At 37.9% G+C, this 22,711-nt stretch overlaps 1 protein-coding gene and 1 pseudogene across 1 annotated transcript in view; one reads left to right on the top strand and one right to left on the bottom strand.

Annotated features, from left to right (window-relative positions):
• LOC121135297 (vomeronasal type-2 receptor 116-like) overlaps positions 1-22,711 on the top strand; it is a 168,860-nt gene that overhangs the window by 43,540 nt on the left and 102,609 nt on the right. The gene's annotated exons all lie outside the window — the stretch shown is intronic.
• On the bottom strand, positions 11,502-12,150 carry LOC101825023 (annotated as a pseudogene).

Raw genomic sequence — 22,711 nt, 5'->3', positions numbered from 1 at the left:
TAGGTTTGGGTATGTTGTGTCTTCATTCTCGTTGAATTCTAGGAAGTCTTTAATTTCTTTTATTTTATTTCTTCTTTGACCCAGGAATGGTGCAGCTGTGCATTATTCCATTTCCATGAGTTTATAGGTTTTCTGCAATTTGTGTTGTTGTTGAATTCTAATTTTAAAGCATGGTGGTCTGATAAGATGCATGGAGTTATTCCAATTTTCTTGTAACTGCTGAGGTTTGATATGTTGCCAAGTATGTGGTCAACTTTTGAGAAGGTTCCATGTGGTGGTGAGAAGATGGTATATTCTTTTTTATGTGGATGAAATGTTCTATATATGCCTGTTAATCCCAGTTGGGTCATTACTTCTATTAGCCCCTTTGCTTCTTTGTTGAGTTTCTGTCTGTTATTCCTGTCTAGTGGTGAGAGTGGTGGGTTGAAATCTCCCACTGTAAGTGTCTGGGGCTTTATATGTGATTTAAGTTTTGGTAATGTTTCTTTTTCAAATGTGGATGCCTTTGTATTTGGGGCATAGATATTCAGGATAGACACTTCATCTTGGTGGATTTCACCTGTGATGAGTATGTAATGACCTCCTTCATCTCTTTTGATTGATTTTAAAGTCTAATTTGCTAGATATTAGGATTGCTACCCCTGCTTGTTTCTTGGGTCCATTTGATTGGAAAACTTTTTCCTAACCTTTAACTCTCAGGTAATGTCTGTCTTGGAGGGTGAGATGTGTTTTTTGTATGCAGCATAAGGAAGGGTTCTGTCTTTGAATCCATTCTGCTAGCCTGTATCTTTTTATGGGTGAGTTAAGGCCATTAATGTTGAGGGATATTAATGACCACTGATTGCTCATCCTTCTTCGATTTGCATTGGTTGTTGTTGGTGGAATTATGTGTGGAATTTCACCCCTTTGGTCTTTTCGCTGTTCGTAGAGAGGGATTCTCTAATGCCTATGTTTTTCTGGTTGTAGTTAACTTCTTTGTGTAGGAGTGAACCCCACAAAGCTATCTGCCCAACTGGGCATGGTCAAGGCAGAGATAAAAAGAAGTGAAAGGTAAAGGGGCTTCCCCTTTTCTCCTGGAAGCCAGCCACACTTCTAACTCCTGGTCTGTGTGACTCTCTCCCTCTCTCTCTGGTAAATAAATATATTGTTTTTCTTATATAGTATCGAATATCGTTATATCCTTGGGTTGGAGTTTTCCTTCCAAAACTTTCTGTAGGGCTGGGTTAGTGGATACATACTGCTTGAATGTAGTTTTGTCATGGAATATCTTGTTTTTTCCATCTATAGTGATTGAGAGCTTTGCCAGGTATACTAGTCTGTGCTGGCATCCATGGTCTCTTAGTGTTGGTAGAATATCTATCCAGTACCTTCTGGCTTTCAGAGTTCCCATGGAGAAGTCTGGTGTAATTCTGATAGGTCTGCCTTTATATGTTACTTGGCCTTGTTCCTTAGCTGCTCTTAATAATCTTTCATTATTCTGTATATTTGGGGTCTTGATTATTATGTGGCGAGGGGACTTTTTCTTCTATCATTTTGTTGAATATGTTTTCTGCCCCTTTGAGGTGGTTTTCTTCTCCTTCTTCTAAACGTATTATTCTTAGGTTTGGTCTTTTCATGGTGTCCCATATTTCCTAGATGTTTTGTGTTAAAAATTTGTTGGACTTAGGGTTTTCTTTGGTTGATGAATCTATTTCTCCTAGTGTATCTTCAACACTTGAGATTATCTCTTCCATCTCTTCTGTTCTGTTGGTAATGCTTGTATCCGTAGTACCTGACCATTTGCCCAGATTTTCTATTTCCTGCCTTTCTTCAAATTGTGTGTGGATTTTTTTATTGTCTCTATTTCAGTGTTCAACTCTTGCAGTGCTTGCATTGTTTCTTGCAATTTTCGGTTAACCTTTCATCCATTTGTTCCCTTTTATGAATTTTTTTGTTTGTTCTTTCTTCCATTTCTTGCATTTTTTGGTTTGCTTTTTCTTCCATTTCTTGCATTTTTTGCTTAGTTTCTTCTTCCATTTCCTGCCTTTTTGGCATGTTTCTTCTTCCATTTCCTGCCTTTTTTGATTTGTACTTTCTTCCATTTCTTACATATTTTGGCCTGTTTTTTCTTCCATTTCTTTGAGGGATTTTCCTATATCCTCTTTTAGGGCCTCTATCATTTTCATGAAAGTGGTTTTAAGGTCATTCTCTTCTGCTTTGTTTACATTGGAATGTTGGAGTCTTGCTGGTGTGGAGTCTCTAGAATCTGGTGGTGTCATATTTTTTTTCTGTTGCTGAGTGTGTTTTTGTATTGTTTCATTCCCATCTCTTCTTCTAGTGGGTGCAGAAAGAGCCCCTTACTTGTCTGGTGGTTAGGGGACCAGAGTTCCATTTTGGTGGGTGCTAGCAAGCCCAATAATCTGGTAGTTCTTCTACTCCTTGTCCTCATTCTGGTCTTGTGGGTGGAGAAGAACAACAGGAATCTGGGGTGCTTAGCTCCCACCTGGTCCCCTGGACCCTTTGCTGGATCTTGTTGTACCTGATCCTGCCATAACAGCTGCTCCCCTGGTCTCCCTGGCTCCTCTGGTTTCCTAGTCTCATTGGTGGGAGAGAAGTTTTGGAGTCTGGGGTGTTTCGCTCTCACTGTGATTGGAAGCTCTGTGCAGTTCCCAGGCAATCCACAGGCACTGGAACACATTCCCGGAAGCAGGGCCTGTTGTACCTGATCCCACTGCTGGAACAGCTAGTCCCCTGGTCTCCCTGGACCAACTAGTTTCCTGGTCTCATTGGTGGGAGAGAAAACCTGGAATCTGGGGCGCTTGGCTCCTGCCAGGATTGGAAGATCTGTGCAGTTCCCAAGTGATCCCCAGGCACTGGAACACAGGCCCAAAAGCAGGGCCTGTTGTACCTGATCCTGCCACCACAAGAGCAGCTCCCCTGCTCTCCCTGGCTCCTCTAGAGTCTAATATTCTTACTAGGTTCTCTTTGTTTAGAGTTTTGATTATTATGAGGCAAAGGGAGTTTTTTTTCTGGCTAAATTTATTTGATGTTTGGCATGCTTATTTGTACCTTCATATGTACATCTTTAAATTAGGGTATTTTTCTTCTATTATAGAAAATATTATATACACCTTTTTGCCGAGTTTCTTCTTTTTCCTCTATTACTGTCATTCCCAGTTTTGGTCTTTGCATAATGTCCCAGATTTCTGGGATTTTTTCCAGGAAATATTTAGATTTAACATGTCACTTGACTGATATATTCTTTCTTCTAATATATCTTCAGTTCCTAAGATTCTCTCCTCCACTGTCTATTCTATTTGTGAAACTTGCCTAAATATTTCATTTCTGGGATTCACTCATTTGTGTTGTCTGCTCATTTGGGGCGGCGGGGGGAGAACTTTGAGACAGGGCTTCTCTGTGGCTTTGGAGGCTGTCCTGGAACTAGCTCTTGATTGCCAGACTGGTCTTGAACTCACCGAGATCCATCTGCCTTTGCTTCCCTAGTGCTGGGATTAAGGGCATGTGCCAATACCACCTGGATCATTTGTGTTTTCTTTAATGTTTCTATTTCCATTAACCTGTCATAAAAAGTTTTATTAGTTTCTTTCAAATATTTGTTTGCCTTTTTATTGGTTGTATTTAAGGAAAACAGTGGTATTCTGTTGTGTGATTTTTATTAGTTATAATTAAATTATTGTTTCTCTGGACAATGATAAAACTTTACCTGTTCTGATTTTCTGAAATGTTACCATATTTTGAGTTCCATGAGTGTCTTGGTTTGGAGACTTTCGGTGAAGAAACAATTTTAGTCTTTAGTCTCTTATTCTTGATCTTTGAGTCTTGTCTCTCTCATTTCTTGGCTTGTTGGTGTTTTCCAGAAGTTCCTGTTATTAATGTAGTATTTTTACTATTTAAGTTATTTAAGTGTTTGAAACACTGGTATTTGGTTTTCAGTAACTTCTCATTCATTGTCTTTCTGTTCTAGTTAGCTTTAGTTCAACATGTCAGAGCCTACAGTCATCTGTAAGAGCATCAGTTAAGGATGTGTGCCCATCATATCCCTGGTTGCAATGCCTTGAGAGATTTTTTTTGATGATGATTGGTGTGTGAAGGCCTTTCCACTGAAGGTGCAATTTCCCTAAGAATGTTGGCCTGGGGTAGATTAGACCGCTAGATGCAATGACAAAATGACTAAGTAATAACAAAGCCAGTATATATAGATTCTTTATGGATTTTGCCTTTAATTGCTAGCTTGAATTTCTATCATATGCTTACAGAATGATACATTGTGATATCACAGAATCAGTGAAACACACCCACATATTACCTGAGAGAATTGGTTAGAGAATTAAATCACAGCAGCAGTGACGCATGGTGAAACAAAAATAATGTGTATGTTGAAATGCTAAAATGTACATTTCCTTTTAGTAAGATTTGTGAAAATTACATTTTAACCTGATCACTTCAGGTTTCTTGAAGATAAATACAGAAATGGAGTGAATGAATAACTTATTATAGGACCTCTCAATTCTTCCTGTATTTATTTCATTGATTTCTGCATGGAAGACAGGTTCTTAATATTTACCACTTGCTGTCCTTTAACTGATTCAGTAGAGTGCCTAGCATTCACCTGAAAGCCCGATATACCTACCTCTTCTTTGTGAGTGTTGGGACTTAAGGCATGAGTAATACACCCAGCTTGCTCACATTGTACAGTAAGTAATTATTCCCACAATTTCTCTGATGTAGACTCAGTCTGTTTATCTCTTTGCATGTCTCTTCATGTCTGTTAATAGGCATTGCTCTTGCCCAGTAATATCCCATTCAGAGCATTCAGAAATGATATAAGTAAAACCCCATCAGGCTCCAAAAGACTGATTCCTCCAGAAGAGAGTTGTCTACTGAAGTAACATTTATGCCTTAGATGACCATCTTATAAGGGAGACTGGAGCTGAGGTTTGGGGAGGCTTTTGACATGGGAAAACATCCCATGACACAGTTATATTACTTAGATGTGCATGCCATTTGCCTTCTTTCTATACCTGTTAGGACCCCAGGATGGATTAATTACTTCATATCTTCATCACTGTTCCAAAGTGTACCAGGCAGGAATCCTCTCCCTATGTTTCTATCCAAAACAGCAAGTTCAATCCTGAAATAAAAACATACAACCAACAGATATGGACTCAGCAGACTGTATGCAAATATTTGCCCTACTTAATTCATACCAGTTATAGAAATAAGAAGGTATGAAATTAGGAAGAGGGAAAGTGATGTAATATATTTCAAATAAATGTATGAAAATAAGTTAAAATGTGGCCAGAGAGTGAGCTTGTCAATTAAGGGCACTGGGTATTATTGCATTGGACACAAGTTATATTGCTACAAACCTTGGTTGCTTACCATCTCCTGTAACTTCAGTTCTATTGGATCCAATTCCCTCTTCTGTCTCATGCAGGTATTGCACACATCCAAATGTGGGCAAACACTTATACCTGAAATAAAGTTTAAAAGTTAAATTCTGTAATCTAATAACCTTGAGACAGACAGCAGTCATGAATAGTTAAAACACATTCTTTATGGTCCTTCATACAAGTAGTTGTGGCCATCCTTTGAGCCATCTTGCACAAAGGAATAGAAGACTGATTCTGAGGAAAGAATAGCTTAGAATTGCTATTCATTTAAGAACAACTTTCACAGTGTGAATGGGTGTGTTTCCATTTTTTTGTATTTGTGTCCTATGTGTTTTCATGTGTGAGGATTGTGCTACTGACTTATCTTTAAATGTATCCTTTACAGCATACATAATAATTTATCTTTTAATTCATATAGAATGATATATTTACATTTATGTCATAATACATAATCTAAAAGATATTTTTGCTCCATAAATCTTCATCAGCCTAAGGGGTTAGACTTGCATTTTCCTATACCTATTTAAATTTTCCAAAGTATAACCTCAGGCCAGAGCTATAGGAGACTTAAGGATAACAGCTGTTAGTATTCACCTGACTCTACTGGCCTGTCCGTAGGGTTCTGACAGTATATGTCCTCTGCTGCAGCCACAATTAGGGCCACATCTATGTATTCACTACATTCCTTTAAAAGGGCCCTGACCTTGGCGGGCATTGGCGGCACATGCCTTTAATCCCAGCTTTTTGGAGGCAGAGGCAGTTCGATCTCTGTGAGTTTGAGGTCAAACTGGTCTACATAGTGAGTTACAGGATATATAGGACAGCCCCCGAAACAATACTGAGAAACCCATTCTCAAAAAACTAAAAAAAAAAAAACAAAACAAAAAACAAAAAAGGGCCCTGACCATCTCCCATTATCCTCTCTCTCTCTTTCTCTATGTCTGTCTGTTCCTCTCTGTCTCTCTCTCTCTCTCTTTCTGTCTGTCTCTCTCTCTCTCTCTGTATGACTGTCTCTGTCTCTCTTTCTTCTCTCCTTAAGCTCCTGTTCCTGAAGTTTGGTTTCTTCCTTCCCTGTCCCATTTTTATAATCCCTTTCTCTAATAAAAAAACCCATCTGGTTGTCATATGGCATCTTTCTTCCAAGTACTGATTTACTTAAATTACAACAGCTTATGTCAAATGCAAAATCTTTGCCAGGCTGGCTCCTCTTTTCATGTTAATCACCAATGGATACATTAAATAAATGTAAATAAAACATATTTGTGTTTATCAAACACTTAAGGGGTTAGAATTATTTATCCCTTAAAAGCCACATGAATTCTAGAGGAGCAATACCTCCAGCCTTGTAGAGAATGTTTCTAAGAAAAACTCTTAGATGGGATCAGGTAGCCTACATCCCACTTCATTGCCCCCCCCCCAGCACAATGGCATTTTTTACTGATTAAGCAAAAAAAAAGCTTACCTAAAAAATCTCAGCAACCAGTAAGTATTTTAATTACATATTTGAGTCATGTAGTCAACTGTCCATTGGATTTGGGTGTGGAGCATGACTTCTATATTCAGACCACAATAATATATATATATATATATATATTGGTTTTTTATGAGACAGGGATTCTCTGTATTGTTTTGGAGGCTGTCGGTCCAGCCCAGCCTCAAACTCACAGAGATCTGCCTGCCTCTTCCCCCTGAGTGCTGGGATTAAAGGCATGTGCCACCACCGCCCGGATAATAGTAGGGATATTTTTTGTATGTATTGTAGGCAAACAACTGCTTAAGTCATCATTATAAAATTGAAACTGATTGTGATGGGAAAATGATTTTGTAATTTCCCAAAATTTATTTATCCATATCAAATGAGTGAATTAGGGCCAGATTTGGGTGTACAATTTGGGAAGGTTAGCTTGAGCCAATGAATACAGAATTTTTAACAAGGAAACTCTCCTCTGTAGATATATTCAATCCTGCTTGTTATAGTTTTAGCCATCAGCTGTAGCTGTGTGTGTTATGTCACTTATCATAGCAGGTAACATTGCACAAAGTGGTATGGGAAAATAATATACATGCCGTTTCCTCTACTGGGCAGTAGTTTTCTACTTTTTAAAGAATATATAGACCTGTGTTTTTTAATATTTTATTATATTTTTTAAAATGATTTTTGTTTCACTTTTAAAAGTTAACTTTCTTTAAATGCATCACTGCTCTGATCTCTTTTTTGTTTCTATTGCCTATTGTTTCCAGATCATTGAGAATGTATTTTCATTTATATCAAGTGCTGTTGATTATTTCTGCTTAGAGCACTCTCTCCTGTTGTGTAGGCTTGCCTCACACTATGAAGCTGAGAACTGCCTTGAACATCTAAGCCTGGTTTTGCTGCCTAGTGCTGGAAATAATATCCTGCAAATGATTCAGGGCTAGGCCTTAGCAGGTCACTGAGAATGAAAAATAGACCATTAAATGAGTGTCTTCCAACTTCTTTGGATTTTATTGCAAACTTACAAATGAAGGGAGACCTGTGTAAGAATCGATTTCACTGACCAAATTTAAAGCAGGAGGAGTCCCAGCATAGAAAGGAATGGGCAAGGAGAAGCAGGAATACTGTAGCTCACATTAGAAACAGTGAAGATATCAATTTTAGATTATTATGAAATGTTCTGAATGGTCATTTCTTGCATCCAGAGAGCAGGGAATCAGGAATCTGGACAAAGAACTGAACTTCTCATGTGACCATATAACAGCAGTTGCACTAATTTGGAAAAAAATAAACCTGGATAACACAGTGTGAACCTCCCTAAAAACAAACAAAAACATTTAATGATACATGTTAAAAATGTACAACCTAATAGAAAAGTTGTGACTACTACTTGTTATGCTGTAATATGAATCCCTAGACTCTGAGCTTATGGCCATAAAGGCTGTTTCAACTTTTTCTACTAATTGTGGTGGATTATAATGATATCATTTCTGTCATCTCTTGACTCCATCTATGCTCTTCCATAGACACTTTATTGTGTTCTATTTCATATCATTTTTTTCTTTAACAACAGTTACTGTGTAAATTTTGCTTATATTTTACTGTAGGAATTATAAGCTATTAGGGAATGGTTGACTGTAATGGAATAAATATTACCTCTTAAGATATGAAGAAAGTTCTGAGAAACAGGTTTGCAGCTTATCCATCAGTTAAAAATTAAGCCAAGTGAAAATTACCAATTCACTCAGGTGATAGGCTTGAGCAATAGAGGGTAATTGTGAAAGATAGAATTGGTACGTGCAGTTAGGTTACCAGGATGGTCTACAGCTCCCACTGACCTTTTTTCCCTTCCAGCTTCCTCGCAACTGCAGTCAACACGCCCACTCCTTCCCCTCCTCACTTCCCACCTACGGCCCTATATAAACTCCTTTGGAATGAATAAAGGTTGTTGGCTCAATAAGAATACTTTCTTGCCATCCTTTCTTTGTGCTCCTTGTCACCAATTTTCTCCTAGGTATCCCTTGTCTTACAATGTCTGTCCCTATCAGACAGATCACCACAAAGTGAACAACATCTCTTCTCTCATGTAATCTGTTGGAAGGATGTTCTGCCCAAGTACACTTGGCCAAGTAACCGTAGTTAATCCCCCTAATACAATTGAACCAAAATGTATTTTCTTTCTGTTCAATTATTTTATTGACATTTTTACATTGGTAAGAATTCAAATATATTGTGCTTCCATATCATGCCAGTAATTGGAAGAAAATAGGAAAAACACTCCATTACAATGAGTCCAAGAGAAAATGAGATTTGACAAATAAGAAACATCAAAGATACACCACCCATCACTTATGCAAATTAAAATTTTAATAATGTTAGTGAGACATGTTGTAGTATTAAGTGGGCTGTAACAAGATTGGCAGCTTTTGAGAATCAATTTTAAGGAGTAGGGACAGACTAAGTTACAAGAAGAAGCAGTGTATCCTATCTGTGGTGAAGAAGCATTTGGTGGTGATGTAAGAATGGACACATCTCAGTGAACTTTGATGAACATAGGAGCATTTTGACAATCCTTTAGGATCAATCTATTGTCCCTGAAATGGGTGACATATAATATTGAAACTACGGTGTCACGTCTTTAAAATAATATTCTAATTTATTCCAGAATTTCAAATAAACTGCCATGTTTGACTTAGTTTACCTTAATGTACTTATTCAAATCTCCTCTATATAAGTTAGATTATGTGTCAAGGTAAGCTTTCTAATTTAGAAAAATATGCAAAAATATTCAAAGATGAGAGAATAAGAATGGATTCATTAATAAATGAAACCAATAAATATAAAACATTACATTGCCGCATTATCTCTGTCAACTGGACTGCACCCAAATAGACTTGAAGTCTCATATATAATGAAGAAAAACATGAATTAAAGTGTATAGTCAACTTTTCCTCTAGAATGTGCTTTGTTCCTAACATGATGAAGCACATTCCTATGTGGTCTGAACAAAATAATATAGCACTTGGGGACAAAGATGCATCCTAGGAGACCTGCACTAGAAACCAAGATAGAGAAGATTTCCATGGCAACCACATGCTTCCCCTTGATGCTGTGGTAGACAGGAAGGAAGGTGACCCACACACTGAGGAAAATCAACATGCTGAAGGACATGAACTTGGCTTCATTGAATGTGTCGGGCAGGTTCCTGCACAGGTAAGCCATAGTGTAACTCCCAAGTGCCATGGAGCCGAGGTAACCCAGGAGAGAATGGAAGGCAATAGTGGAGCCCTTGTTGCATATAATAATTATGTGTCCATGCTTTGAGTAAGCATCTGAGTCAACAAAGGGAGGAGTGGTTCTCAGCCAAATTCCACAGAGCACAAGTTGGTTGAGGGTGCAGATGGGAATGATGAAGTTAGGAGTCTTTGATATCATTATCCACCTTATCAATCTCCCTGGAACTCTGATCCTGAAAGCCAGAACCACAGTAACACTTTTGGCCAAGACTGTGGAGAGAGCCACCGTGAACAGAACTGCAAATGTGCTCTGCTGCAGGATACAGGTAGCTGTATTGGGGTGGCCAATATAGAGCAAGGGACAGAGGAAACAGAAAGTCAAAGTGATGAGTAGGATGTAAGTCAGAGCCTGATTGTTTGCCTTGATGATGGGAGTGTGGTGGTACTTCACAAAGACACCAAGAACACCAGCTGTGAGAGCAGAGAAGCTCAGGGCCAAGGAGGTCAGTACCATCCCCAAAGGCTCTTCATAGGCCAGAAAGGTCACTGTTTTCTGGAGGCAGTGAGTCTGCTCTGTGTTTGCATAATGACTTTCTGGACACCTCACACAATGATCCATATCTGCTCAGGAATAAATGATATTGTGAGTCTCTGCTCATTGTTACCCTTGTATCCCAAACACTTCCCAGCACCAGGTCACGGGCATTTTCCCACACATCTTTTGTTGTTTCAGACTCCAGTAAATTCAGTGCTCAATACTGAATACTCACAAATGCTCTCTAATTAATCATTCTAGGTTTTTATTGGACACAGAGTAAGCAAGTCTATTCTTTTTATTAGCATAATTAAATATATTTCATCTAAGTAATAGTTTGTATTTATGTATTCATCAATTACTGATTTAAATTACATAAATCTAACTTGGTCATAGTATCACCTCAATCAGAATTCCCTTCTGTGACTTTGTCTTGTGAGTTTAGTACAAAGAGAATGTGTTTTTAATTATTTTAATTTAATTTTTTCAGTCATAAGATCCAAATTTATCTATTCCATAACGCTTATTGAATAAATTCTTTAGGGTGCTGATTCTCTGATACTGCTTGTTAGAATGAGAGGTATTAGATTTTTCAAAGCTTGAAAAGCTCACTTTTGTGAAACTGTTTATTCTTTTCTAGGGAGAAATGTTAAATTTAACAGATAGATACAAATCTGCCATTTTAGGCTTATTTGGTCTTGAAATAATTGAGTGACGCTTTATCACTTTTAATTTTTGAGTTCCATTTTAAATTCAAAATATACAAATATCAATGTATTTACTATATATTTTAATTCTATTAAAATATTCAATATTTTTGCAAAGTAGATATTCAATTTTTTATAGAACAATAAACACCTTTATTACATGAGCTGTGAAGGATGGTTTATTTGCCTTTCCAGGCTTTGATCTTCCTCAGGTAGAATTCCAGCTTCTTGCCTTCTAGCACATAGCCATCTGCTCTGCCACACTGGCCTGGTCTGAGGCAATGTAGGCAAGAAGCTTGCCCTGCTGAAACTGCTCCTCCAGAAGGCTGCTGATTTTGGCGTTCTTTTTCCTTTCATCATATTTCTTTTGAATGTTCTTTGATCGTTTTTTGTTTAATATTTCTTCATCCTTGGGAGTCAGCTTGGCCCCCTTCTTACAGCCCAGGGGCAGTGTGTAGTGGGACTCATACCACTGCTGGTATGGGGTGCTGTCGATGAGCACGATGCAGTTCTTCACCAGGGTCTTAGTGCGGACCAGCTCATGATTGGATGCATTGTAGATGACGTCAATGATCCTTGTTTTGCAGGTACAGCACTCAGAGCCCCAGGAAAAGTTCCCCACATCCAATCTTAGGGCACAGTATTTCTTATTGCCTCCTCGAACTCAGACTGTGTGTATATGATGAGGGCCAATCTTACTGTTGGCAGCAGGCCGCCCCAGCTCATACTTCCGCTTCCTGTGGTAGGGCTTTCTCTTACCCCCAGTCTTGCAGTTCTTGTGTCAGTTGTCCCGAGAGATGCCCATCGCTCGGCACTGGCTGGAAAGAGGAAGCGCAAAGCTTCACGGTCCAGTTTCTAAAATGTGCCCCACCCTCTTTCGTAGATATTCAATTTTAATTTTGACTGAAAATTCAGATTAAAAAATCTATTGAATTCATCATGTTGTTAGTGCCTACTCTCTTTTACTCCATTATCAGCATTTTATTTGTTATTTTTTTCCAGCTCTTCCATCATGTTACTCTCTCATTCTCATGGTACCTTGTCTCCTCTACAGCCTGTGTGTTTATTTCTATTGATTCTATCTGAGCAAGGACAGCCCATAAGCACAGTCAAATATCTTCTTTAATAAAAGCAGAGGATATATAAGCCATGACAAATATTTTTTTAGAAATTGACAATCATATTTTTAAAGATAATTATATCTTATTCTATAAGTATGGGATTCTTTGTTTTGAAATATTCAGCATTTTTGTTTTAGTTTCTTTTTTCTTACTAAATGTATTTTGAAGTGTCTCCTTAAACTAGAACAATGCAGCGATTGTTACTGTTGCTTCTAGTTTCCTGCAATGAGTATGTTTAACATTTACATCAAATTACCATGACTTCACTATTAACAAAGCCTCTGTATGTTCATTAAGTCTTTGATGGTGTGTATAGTCTGTCTCAAGATGCACATTTTGAATTTAGGCATATGAAAATCACCAAAACTTTGAAACTCCTTCTCTCCTTAGGAGTACATGTTAACTCATCTGAATGTTCAGGAAAGCCATTATTTTACTCAAAGTATTTAAATTTTTCTAAGAAGAATCTGATTAGGTATTAATAGTAATATTCAAGAATCCTCTTTGATTTTTCTCTCCATTGTGTCTAAGGATGCTCATTCCATTCACTGTGTTCAAGTGTCTCATGCCTACTTTCTATTCCTTGATATAATTTCACATGATATTCTTGTGGAACATTAAACAAAGATGAGTTACATTTGCTTATTCTTTGGAAAATTTATTTCATGACGTAAAGTTGCATCATATTCTTTTATTTTATATTATGTACCTGTAGGGAGCTGTGTTATTTTTCTTGTCTAAAATACCCAATTGGTCTAATAAAGGGATTTATGACCAATAAACAGGAAGGAGAATGCATAGACAGGGGCAGTAGGCAGAAACTACAATTAGGATGACAGATATTGGAAAAGAGAATCAAGAAGCAAAAGAAGGAAGAGAGGAGGACATGAATGGCCAGCCATCAAGCAATAGAGAATGCCATGGTGTAAGAGTTTTGAAAAGACTTATAGAACAGAGAAAGGTCAAATCCAAGATGAATGAGGTAGACATTCCAAACAGGTGGAGACCTGATTGTAACCAAGTGAGCATGACACTTACCTGTCTCATTGGAAATCCCATTGTGTGGACACTGAGTACAGTGATAGCAACAAGGAGGCCTCCCCTCCTGGGCAGATTTTCTGAATCCAGGAAAACAGCTCTCACTGCACACAGAGCGAGGAAGCTGAGAATAAAATACGTGGCGGATACTTTAAAAGAATAAAAATGATAATTTCCAATACTGAACAATAACATTGCAAGTTTTATATATAACTTTTATCCCTGTTTGATGCATAGTTTCTATTTCAATATATTATATGGTATGAAGTTCAATTTATTTAATCAAGTGTTCCTAAGACAAGAAGATTATGAACAAGTATGGAAATATTAGAGGTAATAAAAAATAAGAAAAATTTAGGTTACTAAGTACATGTCTGAAGGGACATCTCTAATGCCATGGTGATCCTAGGTGATCCTATTATGTACTTCCTGACAGCTGCAGGAAGCAGCCTTGTTTTCTAATGGTGATGCTTAATTTACATGCTTAATTTAATTTACATGCTTGATTGATTAAGAATTACCAAATAAGCTAGTATTGATCACTTTCTGGGAAAGATAGTTACATTAAGGGACTTGAAGTGACAAGAGTTTTATTGACTGTTGTTGTTTACTGAATAAAAACCAAAAAGGGATGTGAAGAGCAGTGTTCACCAATATCTACTACCTGTCTGAACAAGCAACATGTTTCAATTTCACAGGCTCTTGCCTTCATGCTTGCCTGAATCATTATGAACTGCCAACTCCAAGTTTGACTAACGGAAGATTATGTTCTTAAGTTAGGTCTGCCTGGTTTTTGGTTTGGTTTGATTGGGTTGGGTCCCGTTCTTTGACAAATTCCTTACCATTTTAGCAGGAAGACATGTATTTAACTCCATGCTATTGTCCACTTCCAGGTGCCTAAAAGCAAAATGTCTATAAACATATTTCCTAATCTGGGAGTCAAACAAATGCTCTTGTTAAGTGGTTTCAGCCCATGGATGAAATGTTAATGAATAGACACTGTATTCATAACTGGAAATAAGAGCCCATAAAAATGGATCAAAAAATAAACAACTCCATTAATCAGAATTAGTGACCAAATAATTCCTCAAATGACAGTAGATTTGTACATACATATGGGCACTGAGTAAAGAACCAAAAATCAGTATATCCACAAATTAATGTTTATTGATTGTAATCAAAGCAATGAGGTAAGATCCTACCCACCTCTGAAAATCCTGTGGCCCACTGTATCATATGGTCAGACAAAACCATTTCTGGGCCTTGTGGAGCTTTTGCAGAAAATGTTCCAATTTTCATCATTTGTCTAATACCAACTGGAAAATTCCAGAGGTTGAGAACATCATATTCTGTATCTAATTTTTTTTGTGGGTCCAGAACCACAGTGTCCCCAGCAGCATTTTTGAAATTCATATTCTTGAGAATGTGGTTAAGCTAAAAGAAATGCAGAATCTGATGATGAACTCATTCCCAGAAATATTAAACAAAATCCACTGAAACAATGGCTCTCAGTATCCTAGATACCTGACATTAATTTCAAGTTGTATCAACATTACAACATTTTAATGGATGAAGACTAAAAATTAACATGTCATCATGTTTCCAGACTGCCAATTGGATTCAGAAGAAAGAACTGACACAGACACACACACACACACACACACACACACACACACACACACACACAGAAGACATTCAGTCAAATTTCCTACCTCTTGAAGTGCTAGCCACTATTCACAGTTTGTACATGTACATTGGGACATTTATGTTTAAAGAGTAACAAAATGGTCAGATGTTCATTTAGGTAACATAAACCTGACTCATAAGTTTAACTTTAATGATGTAGTAAAGTTTGAACATTTAGAATATACACAGAGACAATGGGGTTTCAATTTTATTATATTACAAAAGAAGATTCTGAGGTTAAATGTAACAAAAATTAGATAATAGCATATGCACATTTAAGCCTATTTATTGCCATCCATTCATCAGCAACAATGGCATATTTGTCTTCACTAAATTCTAGTTAGTAATTTGCATTTTGGCAAAATCTCTGCTGTGTAAAATTATCTACTAAGTGCTTTTATACAACGTCAGTTTGTGGCAATACACCAGCAAGAACTGAACAACCCAATCAGACGAAACAGAAGAGAATGACATTCAAAACATCCTCATGAAAATGAAAGAGACCTTCAAAGAAGCTGTGAGAAAATACCTTAAAGAAATAGAAAAAAATAACAATCAAACAATGCAAGAAATCATCTAGTTTCTTAAAGAAATCAAAGAAAGCCACGAAAAAAAAAACAGATGAAGGAAACTATTCAAATAATTGAAGGCCTGAAAGCTGAAATGCAGACAATAAAGAAAACACAAACTGAGGGGATGCTAGTAATAGAAAAGATGGGTAAATGATCAGCAACTACAGATGCAAGCATAACCAACAAAATATAAATGATGGAAGAAAGAAACTTAGGCACTGGATATTGATGGAGGAAGTCCTTCTGGGTATATGGTCTCTTATTGGTTGATGAATAATGCACTGTTGGCCAATAGGGAAACAAGAGAGGTGCGACTAGGAGTCGAGGAGAATTCTGTAAAATGTGGTCAACACTACAGAGTTGCTATGTGATCTCCCTGGAGGAGGTCAATGGATACATGTTGGAAAGGAAGAGATTAAAACTTTCACTATTTACAGTTGATATGATAGTCTACATAAGTGACTGAAAGAATTCTATCAGAGAACTCCTACAACTGATTAATACCTTCAGCAAATTGGCAGAATGTACATTAGCAATCCAAAAAACAAACAAACAAAAACAGTAACTCTAATACATTTAGATAGTAAATGTGCTCAGAAAGAAATCAGAGAAACATCACCCTTTACAATAGCCACAAAGAGCATAAAATATCTTGCGGTAACTCTAACCAAACAGGTGAAAGGCCTGTATGATCAGAACTTTGAGATTTTAAAGAAAGAAATTAAGGAAGATGTCAGAAAATGGAAATATCTCCCTTGCTCTTGGATAGCTAGGATCAACATAGTAAAAATGGGCAATCTTACCAAAAGCAACTACTGACTCAGAATCCCAACACAATTCTTCACAGACCTGGAAAGGACAATCCTCACTCTTTGTGGAAAAAAAGACACAGGATAGCCAAAAGAACCCTGTACAATAAAGGAACTTCAGTAGGCAACACCATCTTTGACTTAAAGATCTGCTATAGAGTGTAGTCCTGTAAACAGCTTGGTATTGGCACAAAAATAGACAGGTAGAGTAGTGTTGCAGAATTAAAGACCCTGATATTAACCCACACACATATGAACACCTGGTCTTTCACAAACAAGCTAAAACTATACAACTTTTTTAATGAAAGCATCTTCAACATATGGTTATGGCATAACTTGATGCTGCCCTGTAGAAGACTGCAGATAGATCCATGTCAATAGCCATGCACAAAACTTAAGTCTAAATGGACCAGGATCTCAACATAAATCCAGTCATACTGAACTTCTCAGAAGAGATAGTGGGAGGTACTCTTGAAGGAATTGATACAAGATAGTTTGTCATGAACATAACACTAATAGCACATAGACTGAGATGGACAATTAGTAAATGGGACCTGCCAAAGCTTAGAAGCATCCATACAGTAAAGGACACAGCCAACAAGACTAAACGTAGGCCCTCAGAATGGGAAAAAATATTCACCAACCCCACATCTGACAGAGGGCTCATCTGAAAAACTTACAAAGAACTCAAGAAACTAGTTTCCAAAATACCAAATAATCCAATTAAAAGATGGGTACAGAACTAAAGGGTGAATTATAAATTTATCTAAGAAGGCTAATAGACACTTGAGAAAGTGCTCAACATTCTTAGCCATCAGGGAAATACAAATCAAACAACTCTGATACCAACTTACACTGGCCAGAATGGCTACAATAAAAAATACCAAGGATATTTTATTTTATGCTGGAGGGAATGTTGAGAAAGAGGAACACTCTTCCACTGATGGTGGGAGTGCCAACTCCTACAGCCACTTTGGAAACTAATATGGTGATTCTTCAGGAAGATGAGACTCAGTCTACCACAAGATTCAGCAATTCCACTCTTAGGCATATACCCAAAAGATGCACATTCATACAATAAGGACATCTGTTCAACCATGTTCATAGCAGCATTGTTTATAATAGCCAGAACCTGGAAGCAAACTAGATGCCCCTCAACCTAGGGTGGATAGAGAATCTGTGGTACCTTTACACAAAGGAATATTGAAATTCTTAGGCAAACGGATGACACTAGGAGAAACTATCCTTAGTGAGGTAACCCAGTCACAAAAAGACACACATTAGGAGGGGAGATTAGGACATGTGGGACCAGGAAGGTTGAGTCATGGGAAGAATAGAGGAGAGCAGGATGAGAGATACCATATTAGAGAGAGCCATTTTAAGTTTGAGGAGAGATCTGGCACTAGTGAGATTTCCAGAAATCTACCAGGACTACAATAACTCACAAACTAAGCAATAGTGGACAGGCTACCTTAATTACCCTTCCTACTAATGAGATTGATGATTACCTTATATGTCATCCTAGAGCCTTCATCCAGTGCCTGATGAAAGCAGAGTCAGACATGCACAGCTAAACACTGAACTGAACTCCTGGAACCCAGTAACAGAGAGGGAGGAGTGATTACTAAAGGATTCACGACCAGGCTGTGGAAACCCACACAAACAGATGACCTAAACAAGGGAGAGCCTAGGAACCCCAGGTTGGTGACTGAGACTCCAGCATGGGACTGATCCAAAACCCCAATATCAGCATCAGTGAGGAGGTCTTGGCAATCTATATGGCCTTGGGTATTAGATCAGTATTTATCCCTGGTGTTCAAATGGATCGTTGGGAGCCCATTCCACATGGAGCACGGCTATCTCATCCTTGACACATAGGTGAGGGCCTAGGTCCAGTCCTGGATGATATGGCATACTTTGGAGATGCCCCATGGAGTCCTCACCCTCCATGGGGATCCCAGGGAGGGGATTGAGTGCAGGGGTGGTAAGATAGGTGGGGTGCAGGAGAGGGAAAGGAAGCTCGGATTGACATGTGAAGCAAACTTTTTTCTAATTTCAATAAAAAATTAAACCTTACTTTTTAACAGTGCTATTCTTAAAATATAAAAAGTGAAAATTACCTCCCATGGGTTAATGTTTACCTCCCCATTTCCTTGGGGATAATTTTGCATTTGCTTGATGCTCATCTCTTGGACACTGTGAGCCACGGCATATACAGAATTGAATACATTGTAAGACTCTTCACTCATGTCCATTACCTGGGAATTTCTAGGCACCATTTCCATGGAAGCATTTGGTTGACAGTTACCCAGAATTTTACAATCTGGCCCAGAAAAGGAACAATTGAAGTGTCTATGCCAAACAAGAGCAAGATAATGGTCATCTGGGTATTTGGAAGGGGTGTATGTCTGGATATACTTCCTAAAATCCGAAAACTCAACATGATGATGTGCAAAAACAAGACTCCCATGTAATGAATCCAACAACAATAAGAGAGAAGCAACATTTACATCCCATTGTGACCTCATGACCCAGATTTTCCAATAAATTAAAAGGTACTCTATATGTATTAGTATACCATTTAAAGATTCATTGTCACCATAAATGATAACTACATTTGCAGTTGATATCTTGATCTGGGATGTCAGGAATAAATTATTGTTATAGGAAGCAAAATAGTCTGCAATCATGTCTACAAAAGCTATACAAATATGGTTCCTTTCCATCTCTCCTCTCAGATCTGAGAGAACCTCAGCCCCATTGTGGTCATCTATGAGAACCAGTCCTACCCATGTCCAGTTGAAATGCAGCATCAAAAGGACAATGCCACGTGACAGAGATGTGTCCTTGGGTGCTATCTGGTAGAGTGAAGAAAACTGGTGTCTGTCACTCAGGATAGTGTCAAATGGCCCATAAGAAACCTGAAGGAAATTTCCAATAGAAACTATTAGGAAAATATTAAAATAGAATACAACCCTAAAGCTAAGGCAGCACTTTGGTTTGCTAGAGAATGCCTTCTGCTCATTGGGTTTTAAACTCCTTTCATGATATGAAGGTATTTAAGATAATACCTCACAAGACCCAGCCATTTCTAGCCACCCAATGTAGGTCAAAATCTTCCTATTCTCTGGCAAAGTATCTTAGGCTTTATAATCAAATGTCTGATTTACTCTATTCAATTTTTAATGAAATATTATCACTTCTGTATATTTTTAATTTTTTTTTGGTTTTTTCGAAACAGGGTTTCTCTGTATTGTTTAGGAGGCTATCGGTCCAGCCCGGCCTCGAACTCACAGAGATCCGCCTGCCTCTGCCTCCCGAGTGCTGGGATTAAAAGCGTGTGCCACTACTGCCCAGCTACTTCTGTATATTTTTATATACCTGAAATGTCTGCAGTGTAAAACAGGCTTCTTGTTTCTCACCTGTGGATATTTGTAGATATTCAGCAGTCTCCCAATATAAGCAGATGTTGTCCATGATACTCCTGTAAGTATAGCAGCAACCTTCTTCTGCCTTCTACATGTGTAATTGGGTATCATTGTTTCTGTTCCTGCGAGGCAAAGAAAAGGTGCCTCCAGAGTATCACAGTGATTGCTGTTGACATTGTAGAGGTCAAATCCTAGAGATGTGTTGGGTAAAATGTGACTATTTCTGTTGATTTCATCAATGGCGAACATGAAGGACAAATAATGCTGGTAGGTAATGGCCCTGATCCTGGAGAGAATGATTATCAATATTTAGGAATGACACTCTTATCATATAATAGTATGATGCAATGGCTCTTATATCTTCTATGTTATATATTTAAAAACAATAATCTTTTAATCATGGTAATGGTTATAATCTGAATGTCAGGGTATAGTAAGTGGAGATTTTAATTGCGTAAGAGTCTCAGATGGAGCTAAAATTCCTGGACAGGAAAGTTGACTTGAATGTATGTCACCCATGGAATCTCCTTGTAAGTATAAGCACATACAAAGAACCCTGATTCTTTGATGCTTAAGTTAAATACATAGCAGATGGAAACTTGCCTCCTGAAAGTCTCCCATGTTCTGCTCTACAACACGCTAGTTCCTCCACACCACATTCTCTCTGTCTGTACATAAATGGAGAGACTGCAGTCTTTCAGTTGTTCTAATTAAGGATCAATGATGCTTATGTTGATGTCTCCTTGAGTTGCATGCAGCAATCCTAAAGCAATAGTAAGATCTGCTCCTGGGTCAGGTTTAAATATCCCCCATGCAAGCAGGGCTCTTTGAACAATCTTTCATCTCTCCTGTGTCCTTCTCCATTCTGAGAACCATACTAGGAAGAGCACATTGACTAAGTAATCTTCCTATGGATTAACAACCTACAATTATGACTTGAGATTTGGGGGGGCTTGTGTGCTCAATATTGTATTTTCTCTCATCTGCTTTCCTCATTCTGTATGCCTTCACTATATTCCTACCTCCTAAGCATAGTGGATTACACAACAACCTTGAATGACCTGATGGTGGATGTGAATACGTTACCCTGCTGGTGAGTTCAATTTTATAAAAGGAAACCATTGCACACACATGGTTTATACCATCATCATCTTAAGTAAATGAGAAAGTTTTCCTCAAAGGAAGCCATAAGAGCTGTATTCAAAGCTGTCTCCATGGGTGATGTTAATTAGCACTCCAGGTTTCTCACACTTAAATTGTTACAAATATACTCAGTTAGATTCCTTACTGGTAACACACATACAAAAGAAGGGTAGATTTTTGGAACTAGCCACATTAACCCAATGCCCTTTAAAATGAGATGCATGAAGTAAATAAAAGTTAGAATAATGATTTTGGGACTATTTACTACATATTTGAATGGTTGTGTTTAGGCACTGAATTCAATTTGCCATAAAAATAGGAATTCCTTTTACTCCCAAAGTATAACTTTTAATCTATGTACCCTCCTCTATGGGCTGAACAGGACCTCCCCTGTCATAAGGACCAGGTAGACAAGAAAGTTCATTAACCACCACAGAACTATCCATGTCTGTTCAACTTAACCACTGGTTTAAGTGGATGATTGGGAATAATGGCCCAATAAGTATGATCAGTCCCTGTTTTCTACACAGATACCACCTATAGCATAGCAAGGTTCTAGCATTCCAAGGTTTCTGAGTGACTCAAGTAAGTGCCTCTCTTGTCACACAAATGCTATGCTGGCCAGAGCTGGGTGGATTGGCTGTCTGCTCCAAAGGCCTTCCCTATCTTCCTTATCTCAGCAGCCTAAACATCCAAGAGATTCCTCTTTCTCATGACAGATTTTTATCAGTTTGGATGGTGTCCACAACACTTTATCCCCTGTGGAAACGTAAGCATATGCTTGGCCCCATATTAACACATTCCCTGGTTGTTCACAGACTAACATAATTGACCATTTTTTCCATAATCTAAAGTTTTCAACAGCTGTTGTCCCTGTTTCATTAGTGTTTAAAAGTTTTAAAGTTAGTTGGTCATTATGTAGTTTATCCTTAGTGGTCCTCATATCCCATTTCTGTTTAACAAGCAGCTCCATTAGACTGTGATTCCAACTTTACTAAGGATTTCATATCTCTATTTGTCCTTCAGGCCTTAAATATGTATTCCCTTGTACTTTCTGTTTTACCTGATCTAGTTGTGTTTAAACAGATGTTTGTCTTATTTTTTAAAACAATTTCCCCATGACGGCACCATTGATGAGTTACTCTCACTATTAGGGAAAACCAAAAGTATTTACATGAAGGGATCTTCAATATTGAGTCATTTCCACTCATAAAATATAATCCCAGCCAGGTGTTGGTGGCACATCCCTTTAATCACAGCACTAGGGAGGCAGAAACAGGTGGACCTCTGACAATTCAAAGCCAGACTGATCTACACAGTGAGTTCCAGGACAGCCTCCAAAACAATACAGTGAAATGCTGTCCCAAAAATCCAAAACAAAAAAATTTAACCCTACCATCACTTAGACCTAAAATTGAAAATCATAGAATTTTTCTCCTGTAGTATTTATTTATAGACCTTCCATATGTATATGATTATTGGTCCCTTCATGTACTTAATAACAAATTGATTATAAGTAAACTCTCCTACAACCTCAACTGTTCACTTGTCCATAGTTCATTTTGCCCA

The sequence above is a fragment of the Mesocricetus auratus genome, unplaced genomic scaffold, assembly GCF_017639785.1.
Source record: "Mesocricetus auratus isolate SY011 unplaced genomic scaffold, BCM_Maur_2.0 Super-Scaffold_100037, whole genome shotgun sequence".
NCBI lineage: Eukaryota > Metazoa > Chordata > Mammalia > Rodentia > Cricetidae > Mesocricetus > Mesocricetus auratus.
Note: the sequence above shows the minus strand (reverse complement) of the source record. Positions and strands in the feature narration are given on the sequence as shown.